Source organism: Cibotium barometz, chromosome 1 (assembly GCF_041138505.1).
Source record: "Cibotium barometz isolate CiBa-2024 chromosome 1, ASM4113850v1, whole genome shotgun sequence".
NCBI lineage: Eukaryota > Viridiplantae > Streptophyta > Polypodiopsida > Cyatheales > Cibotiaceae > Cibotium > Cibotium barometz.
Genome location: NC_141046.1, coordinates 42,086,463 through 42,095,618, shown reverse-complemented (window position 1 = coordinate 42,095,618; position 9,156 = coordinate 42,086,463).

The window sequence follows — 9,156 nt, the reverse complement described above, 5'->3', positions numbered from 1 at the left end:
AGTAGGTGTGGGAATAGTTGAAGGTAAATCCTCAAGGAGCCAAGCACCTCCATAGTGAAACCAATGCAAAACAATATTTTGGATATGTGGTTCAAGAACCAAAGACAAAATCATGGTAGTCATCTTGATCTCCAAACAAACAAGCACCAAGAACAAGATGAAGTATGTGATGTTTGTGTTGTCTTCTAACTAATCTCAAACACACCCAAACCATACAATCAAAGTAGAACCACTTTTGACCTCACTCTAACTTGAGGAAACACATGCCAAACCTCCATGAAAATTGACTCAAACTCCTCTTGACTCACTCTCTTACAAGGGTACAATGATTTTACAAAGTAATAAAAGAGTTATACAATGATTGTGGCATATGGATTTTACATCTCACAGACTCTCTCAAAAAGAACTGATGACAACAAAACAACGCCACATAATGTCCACAACACAAGAAAAGTGATATAAAGCATGGGATAAGACTAGTAGACTTGCCATCATTTTGACAAGGTTATTATATTACTCTTCTTCACAACTATGTTGGGTACTTCAAAATGATAGAATATAGATAAGAAAAGAAGTAATTCTTCTCTTATGCCAACACACAATTATAGGCAGCAATACTTGAAAAAACCCTTGGGATAGCTTCACCTCCTTTTGGTTTTCAAGTTCTCACTCTCATCAGCTTGTAAAAGATTCACGAAAATCTCAGACGGTAGCTTCATGACCTCTTCTTTCAACTCACCTTGTATGAGTCTTCCAAAGACCACAAAGAAGCTCTAAAAAAGATTAGGAAAGTCGCCTACAATAGTGGAGCTCTCTCTTACCGCCTTAACACTCCCACCAACTTTGAGCTTGCCTTATGAGAAGAAAAAGTGATTGAAAGTAAGGCTTCCAAATGCCTTGCCGATCTTTGCTTATGTTTTCCCTCTTGATGCACAATGAAACTCACATCTATATTTTCTCTCTCCCACACACTCCTCTCTCAGCTTAGCCTGTAGAATGAAGGAAAAAAGGTATGTAGATAAGTTAAGTTAAAAGGCTATGGTGAGAAAGGAGGATACCCGACACAAACACATGCTAGACAATTGAGATCTTTGAAACAAGAGACTAAAAAATGGGCTCTTTCTCTCCTCTCATTCAAAATAGCAATAACATCTTCGCATATATGGCCAGCCCCCTCCTTGATGAAGATGCCCCATCCTCTTTTATAGGACTCCAAGCCCCTTTCTATATTGCGCTAATTTTAGCTTCCTTGTCCTTGCCTTACTAGTCCCGTTTCTTGATCCTTCTAGTGATGGACATGCACCGCCCATGCTCTTGCCAAATCGAGTATGCTCATCTTTCTTCTATTCATAGTCACGGTCAGCTACCACATAAACCAACTCGAACAATTGTCAGTTTCTTGTCACCTCTATAATCAACCAAGAGAAAAATCTTTTAATTCTTTTTTTTTTAATTTTCTTTGAATATGAATATTGGCTCCCATTCCTAGGTTTAAAACACCTTTTGTTCATTAGAGGCCAAATTCACATGTATATATCCTAATTGCCCCTACAATCATTTGTTCTCTCCTAGCACCAATGAATATTTGGGTTTAAATCTCATGACAATCACAATACATGATGGATAAATATACACATCAAATACATCTAAAGTTCATATTTGAAAGGATTTTCATCATGAGTGCTAACTAGTAACAAGTGCTCCTACTCCTTCAACCCACTGAAAACCATATGCTTCATCATGAGTGCTAACTAGTAACAAGTGCTCCTACTCCTTCAACCCACTGAAAACCATATGCTTCATTCATAATATTGATCCATTAAGAGGATTCCATGCCCTTTAGGTGCCAAAGGCTTTCCCTGCATGAGGTTGCCACCACCCACCATCAATGGGTGCACCAATTGCCATCCCTAACCCCTACACCCCTTCATCATTTTCTTCTTTCAAGTGTAAACTGCATCCCAAGTCAAGTAAGCAGAGAAAGTATATGTTGATGTCATCACGTCCCAAGCTTACACAAAAAAACTCAAACCGTTTCAAGCACACTGACAAACATGCATAATAAAAAGATGGTATGCAACAATATATCATGAGAGTAAACTACTATCTCAAACTAAGCCACACAGAACCATAGAGAATCACAACCAAGACTATACCAGACCACTTCTAGACTCCCACAAGTGCATTCCTATCCTTCTAGAGTTGTAGAATTATTATTTGTATGGAGCATAAAAAAACTTGTCACAACGTATTTTCCCTTGGTTACTTTGTGGGACATTTTATAGTAGTGTGATTTGATTTATAATATGTTCACCAAAACATGTCTCTCCTTGGATGGAGGTGGAGATTGCCTACCTTCTAAGGAATTATTTTGAACTCATATTTCAACATCAGCTTTCAATAATGTTCACTAAACCATGTCTCTCCTTGGATGGAGGTGGAGATTGCCTACCTTCTAAGGAATGATTTTGAACTCATATTTTAACAGCAATAGCTTTCAATAATTTTTCAATGAGATAAGGGTCTTCTTTCTTATATTTAGTCCTTTGTCCCCTTGATCTATCACTTCTAAATCCCTTTGAATGATGCCTCAAAGCCATGTATTTCATTGGGGGTTTCATGAAATTATCATCATAATAAATGGCATCATGTAATGCACATTTGTTGAAGGTCATGCACTTACAAGCATAAAGCATATCATGTAGTCTTTTTCTTTTTAAGTATTCTAAGAAAAGAGAGATTAAGGGGATTTTTCTAGGACTCTCCTCAGGTTCACACTTGCTATAGAGATACTTGCCCTCGGTTAATGTATTCATAGTCTCTTGCTCTTTTTGCTTGAGTGTATTGAGTTAGTTTACTCCACTCGCCACCAATTTTGACATAAGCAATTAAAAAGGATTTCTTTAAATCTTCATACATTTCCTTGGCCTCTGGTTTCAAATTTCAAAACCATTTTGCTACTTTGTGCTCTAGAGTGAATATAAATGCACCAACTCTTATGGAATCATCAAACTTGTTTGAAAGTTTCAAGATGGTCATAGATGTCACACCTGAACCACTAAACTTGTACATGGCCTTCAAGACAGTCCACACCCTAGAGTTTCTTTTATCATATTCTCTTTCTATGGGGAGAAGACAAGTAGCTACTATAGGAACAATAGGCTCTCCAGATTTGACTACTCCTCTAGTAGTAGCTTCAGTTATTCTGATGGCATCATTAGTGCAAACCATTTCTACAGGCGGTGTAGGATGCATAGGAGGTTCCACATGAGGGGTCTATCGATAGGTAACAATATCGGAACTCCCAAGTAAGCTCCTCCTTATATTGGTCTAGCATGTACTCTTGGAGGCATGTAGGTTGGAGCTAGGGGATGTAATACTTCCATTAGCTTAGGGATTTTGGCAATATATATGGGTCCCATAGAAGTGGTTACCATAGTTCATATCATAGACATACTTCTTACTAAATAATATGCATAATCATAATCCTCATGGGACAGGTGGAACCACTACACCGATTGTGATAGGCTATGAGATAACACCATGCATTAAAATATCATTTTCCATGATCTTTGAGTTCTAGCTTTTTCTTTAAAAGATACCAAAAAAGGCTTCTAACTCATCTTTTGAAACTATGGATGATATTTTCAGTGGTGCTAATTTTATAAAGGACTGGTAAAAATAGGTAGCGACCCAAGATGCCAAAATGAAACCAAATTTGATATGTGGGTACCTAAGGCTCTTTTGAGCACCTGTATTAAGTGAGATCAAAAAATGGCCAAATGAAAGGATAATTAGAGCTAGGTGTGGAAAACGAGAGGGCTCTGATGTGAGGGAAAATCTCTTGTGTTGTATAATAACAACTCTAGATTTTGACTAAGTAGGCCTAGTATATGTGCTCACTTAATTTGGATCAACCGGTTGGAAGATATAGGCATGTGTAAAACTTCTAACCTACCAAAATTAAGAAAAAAAATTACCCAATAACAAGCGAGTATGGAGGGTTTTTGGTCAAGTCTGTTTTGGGATCAAATAGGGTCAAATTGACTTAAGGTTGTGTATAGGGGGTTTGTCCACCCATTGGATACTTTTGTTGGCTTCTCAATTTTCTCCTAAGCACTACAAAAGATAATTTTAATCAGGCATGAAAAACGATTTGGCTTGGGGCACTAGAAATGGTCGAAACCCAAATATAGTAGATTAAGATCAGAATTGGTACAAGGTTAGGCCAATTGATAAGGACCACTACCTGAAAGTTAGATCTAAGAAAATTAAGAAGGTAGGAGAAGTAAAGCAAGGCATAGAAAACTAGCTACTCTTGTCCTTTTTTTTGTTCCTAGTCAAGAAAATTATTGTCGAGCTTGACCACTACCTTGATCAACCTATATTGAGTGTCTCTGGTTATGCACACAACATACACCACTCTGATACAGAACATGCACAAGATGATGTAGACATAGCTTATTGGTTTATAGGAGACTACGCAATGAAAATGATTACGTAAGATAGATCAACTCGTGCGAATGATCCGGATTGCAACAAAAGACTTAAGAGACAGATTCACAGGAAATAATAGACAAGATGGATTATACAGAACACATAGAGAGAAGAAGAATAAACAAAATGATACATAACGGTCTTCTTTGATTCACAAAGAGAAATATAAAGCCTTGGCAATAGGTTGTTGCCATATATATAGGCAGTGATGTGTGTGAACACACTTAGGACCGCCGGGGCACTTTTTCCCTCTTTAGGAGGTTTTTTCCCCCGGTTTGTATATACGCCCATTATTCTAGGGCTAACTTATCTTTGTACATTGACACAATCTAATACACTGTGTGTTGTGTGCATTCTTGCTTCTTCTTCTCCAAGTTTTGTGTGCTTTTCTGCAACGCTAATTCCAACAATTGGTATCAAAGTAGGCATCGGCTCCCAGGGCTACATCGCTAGCACCCTCCGACTCACGTTCTCCGATTGAGGTGAGCTTTCATGAGCGCTTGCAGGTCCCTATACTCTACAAATAAGCCCGTTTTTGCATTACAAGTTCTGTACAGGTGTTTTCGTCATTTTGTGCAGAAATTTTGATAGTGCAATTTTCTACAAAACATGCATACGTATTCTATTGTGGACCGTGCTACATAGCACGAGTTGTTTTCAGTTCAGTCTTTGCTTTATTACAGGTAGCTTTTGCATCAATTTTAGTCAGTGGCCATGGCTGATAACAGCAATGATGTATTTCGCATGTTGTCTGCTGATGACAAATTGGATGGAGACAGCAACTACCCACTTTGGGCATACATGATGCAGCATGTTTTGGTTGCAAAAGGAGTGTGGAACATTGTGCAGGGTATGGATGTACGTCCAGGTTTTGTAGATGTAGGATCTGTTGAGGATGTGGCAGGTTCTAGCAGCTCTACTATTGCTGCTGTTTTACCCACAAGCTCGTTGGGATGGTAAAGATGCACAGGCTCATGTCCTGATTGCACTTTCTATCAAACGTAACATCACTCAGCATATTCATTTAGCTAAAACAGCAAAACAGGCCTAGGATATTCTAGCTAGTTTGTATGCAGGTCGTAACGAGGCAAAAATCTCTTACTTACATAAAGAGCTAGAATCGAAGATTATGCAGGAAGATGATGACATGAATGTTTTTCTTGCTGAGATTAAAGATCTCAAGGAATAGTTGATTTCTGCAGGTGAGATTATTCCTGATCATTCTCTTGTGCAGACTGTTCTTGATGCTTTACCTGAGTCATATCAGACTTTTGCTTCCACATGGACACTTGTTAATGAGGACAGACCTGATGTTGTCAAGTATGATACTTTAGTCAACAAGCTCTTGCAAGAAGCGCAGTCCAGGCAAAATAGGGCTAGGCAGCATGTAGTTGATCACGCATTTGTTGCTGTGCCCAACAGAGAAGAAGTGGTAAGGCAGTCCCTTCCACTGTTTCTTCTCCTATTAGTAGGTCTGCAACTTCTTCTCCTTCCACAGGTAGCAACAATAGGTTAGAGAAGGCTCTTAATAAAGGCAAGAAAAAGATCAGGTGCAACTATTGTAAGGCAACTGATCATGTCATTAAGAATTGCCCTAAGCTAAAGGCTAAAGAGGCAAAGAAGAAAGAGTCAAATGTAGCCACAATAGCGGATGCTTCTACAAATGCAGATTCTGCAAATGTTGTGCAGGATACAGAATGGGCGTTTAGCGTGTATTGCCAGTATGACCCATCTGTACATGATGCATGTTTGGCAGTTTTTGTTGACTCTGATGTATAGTATTTTGACAGTGGTGCTACAAAGCACATTACCTCACATCGTGATATGTTCACTTGTCTTGAGGCTATCTCTAATGGGAATACTGTCACATGTGCATTTAATGCTTCTTACCCAATGAAGGGCGTTGGTAAAATTATGCTTACTACTGCAAATGGCAGCGCTTTCACACTTTCAGATGCTTTGTATGTGCCAGGGATAAAGAAGAATATATTGTCTGTCTCTGCGCTTGCTAGACTTGGACTTGTAGTCAAATTTGTGGATGACAGATGTACTGTTCATGATTTGACTTCTGGTGATACAATTATTGCATCTGGCATCTTGTTTCGTGGGCTGTATAGGCTCAATTCTTATGACAAGTGTGTGGAAGATTCAGCAAATGCAGTTTCTGATGAAAAGGCAGTTTCCGATGCAAAACTATGGCATGCTCGTTTTGGTCATTTGAACTTTGCTAGTTTGCTATGTTTGTAGAAATTTTATATGGTTGCTTCATTGCCCCCTCTTAAGGCACCATTGAAACATGTTTGTGAAGGCTGTATTTTGGGCAAAATGCAGCACTCTGCGTTTCCAAAGGATGGTTCTGTGCGGGCCACTCGCAAATTGCAACTTGTACATAGTGATGTATGTGGGCCTATGCAAACTCCGTCATTTGGTAAACACTTGTACTTCGTGACTTTCATTGATGATTACTCAAGGCATGCATGGGTATATCCACTGAAGGCAAAGTCCAAAGTGTTTTTGTGCTTCAAACAATTTTTGCTTGGCTGAAAATGTATCCAATTGTACTGTGGGCACCCTCCGTTCTGATCGAGGGGGGGAGTACATGTCTAAAGAGTTTGATGCATTTCTAGCTAGTCGTGGGATAAAACACCAATGTACAGTGCCGTATATCCCTCAGCAAAATGGTGTTGCTGAGAGGAAAAACAGGTCACTTATGGAGATGGCATGATGTATGGTCAAGAGCCAAGCTTTGCCACACGCGTTTTGTGAAATCCCTCTGCCCCCTCCGCGCACCGGGACTCCCGGTAGTAAGCTGATAGTGGAAGCAGTCCCCTCATGCGCGGGGCAGGGTTTCTCACTCGGGCCTCGCCCACCACGAATGTCCGGGCGTGAGACTAAGCTGGTGGTCACTCCGAAAACCAAAACCGAGAAAATTTTCCATGCTTGGAAAGCGGGGATGATTCCACCTTTTTGAATTTTCTTAACGAATTTTTTTCTAACGAGATCAATTCTAAATTATCCTTCACCTGAATAAACCAGATAGAAGGAAACTATCACTAATATAATTTGATCATTTGAGTAATTTCAACGCTTTTTTCCTAATCAAGATCAGGCACAGCCGTTGATCCACTCAATTGAGAAATTTATCAGGGAATTAACTAGCTACTCGAATCCTAGCGTAATCCCAAGTTTGATTATTAAAACTCCACTGATTCTGGTCTAACCCCATCCGACCCATGGGTTAGCCACCACCCTACCATCGGTAGATCCAAACAAGTACTCCCCCCACCCATAATTGAAATGACTTTCTTAACTTTAGCTTTAGAAAACAGAAATGCACACACTCCTCTTTAAAACTTTAATATAAAAATAATCCATTGACAAGACAGATATGATCACATATTTCATAATTCAAAATTTCCATTCAATCCCTTGTTTCACAAAAACAGTACCAATCTGGACTCTCCGTTGGGACCAGCTAGTCAGCAACGAGATCTAGTAAGAGATTACAATAATCATTTTGTCCAACATACATATATATATCTTCCTCGACATACGAATGGGTGTCCTAAGCACCGCGAGCCCGTGCATCGCCTGGTAAGAACCCTCTAGGATCCTCCTTAGGTGTCTTGCCACTTCATTAAGGGACCGCTTCGTCGGCCCTCGCCCATCGTACCAGGAGCACACCATTTTTCACCATACCCAGGCTGGTTAACACTTGCGCAGGTTTCTGCCGCGTGAGCTGTCCCTCGAACACTCCGCCAGCTATTGCAACCGAACTTCCCTTAGTTAAACACATATGCCAAAAGCTCCCTCCAGCATTCTGGCATAAGACAGTCCTTTAAGAAAATAGGGTTTCTATGCAAGTTTTTAGTTTTGATTTTGTTTGAATACCATGAATATATCTTAAATCCGTATCCCAATACTTCTAGATCCAGGTCTGAATTCCAAACCAAATTCCTCAAATTCTGTTAACTTGATCGTCAGATAAAAATCAAAAGTCTTAACTTAGTTTCAGATTCGGGTGGGAGATTTGAGTACATTTTTCTTGAACAGGGCAACATCGTCATTGATTGAAACTGACGAAGGAATTAGGTCTTGGTCAATAGTCTAAATCAGAGTTTGGGTCTAGAAAGGTTCTTCCTAAACTATCTTTCTCGAAAGGTACTATTTCAATTTCTCTTTTTCTAATTTTTGTTCGACGAATATTTGCTTATAGATTTCTAAAACATGGATTTCTTATGAGAGGAATAAAATAATCATTTATCTCGATCTTTGACTTCAATAGTTTAATTGAATTTTCTCAAACGGTAGCATTTCTTCTCATAGATTATCTACTTATTCATTTTTCCAATTTTTGTGAAAATTAAACAGAGGATTAAGAGAACCCTTATTTAAATATAATCATTCTATATGCATCTATTTATGCATAAAATCTAAATCTGATGAAAGTCACACTTTTATTATCATAAAAATCATTTATGATGAAAATCACTCTTTTAATATGAAAGAATTTCTTTTATGCATAAAATCATTTATGATGAAAATCATACTTTTAATATAAAAAATATCTTTTATGCATATGTTTATGCATACAAATCATTTATGATAAAAATCACTCTTTTAATATAAAAGAATCTCTATTATGCATCCATTTATGCA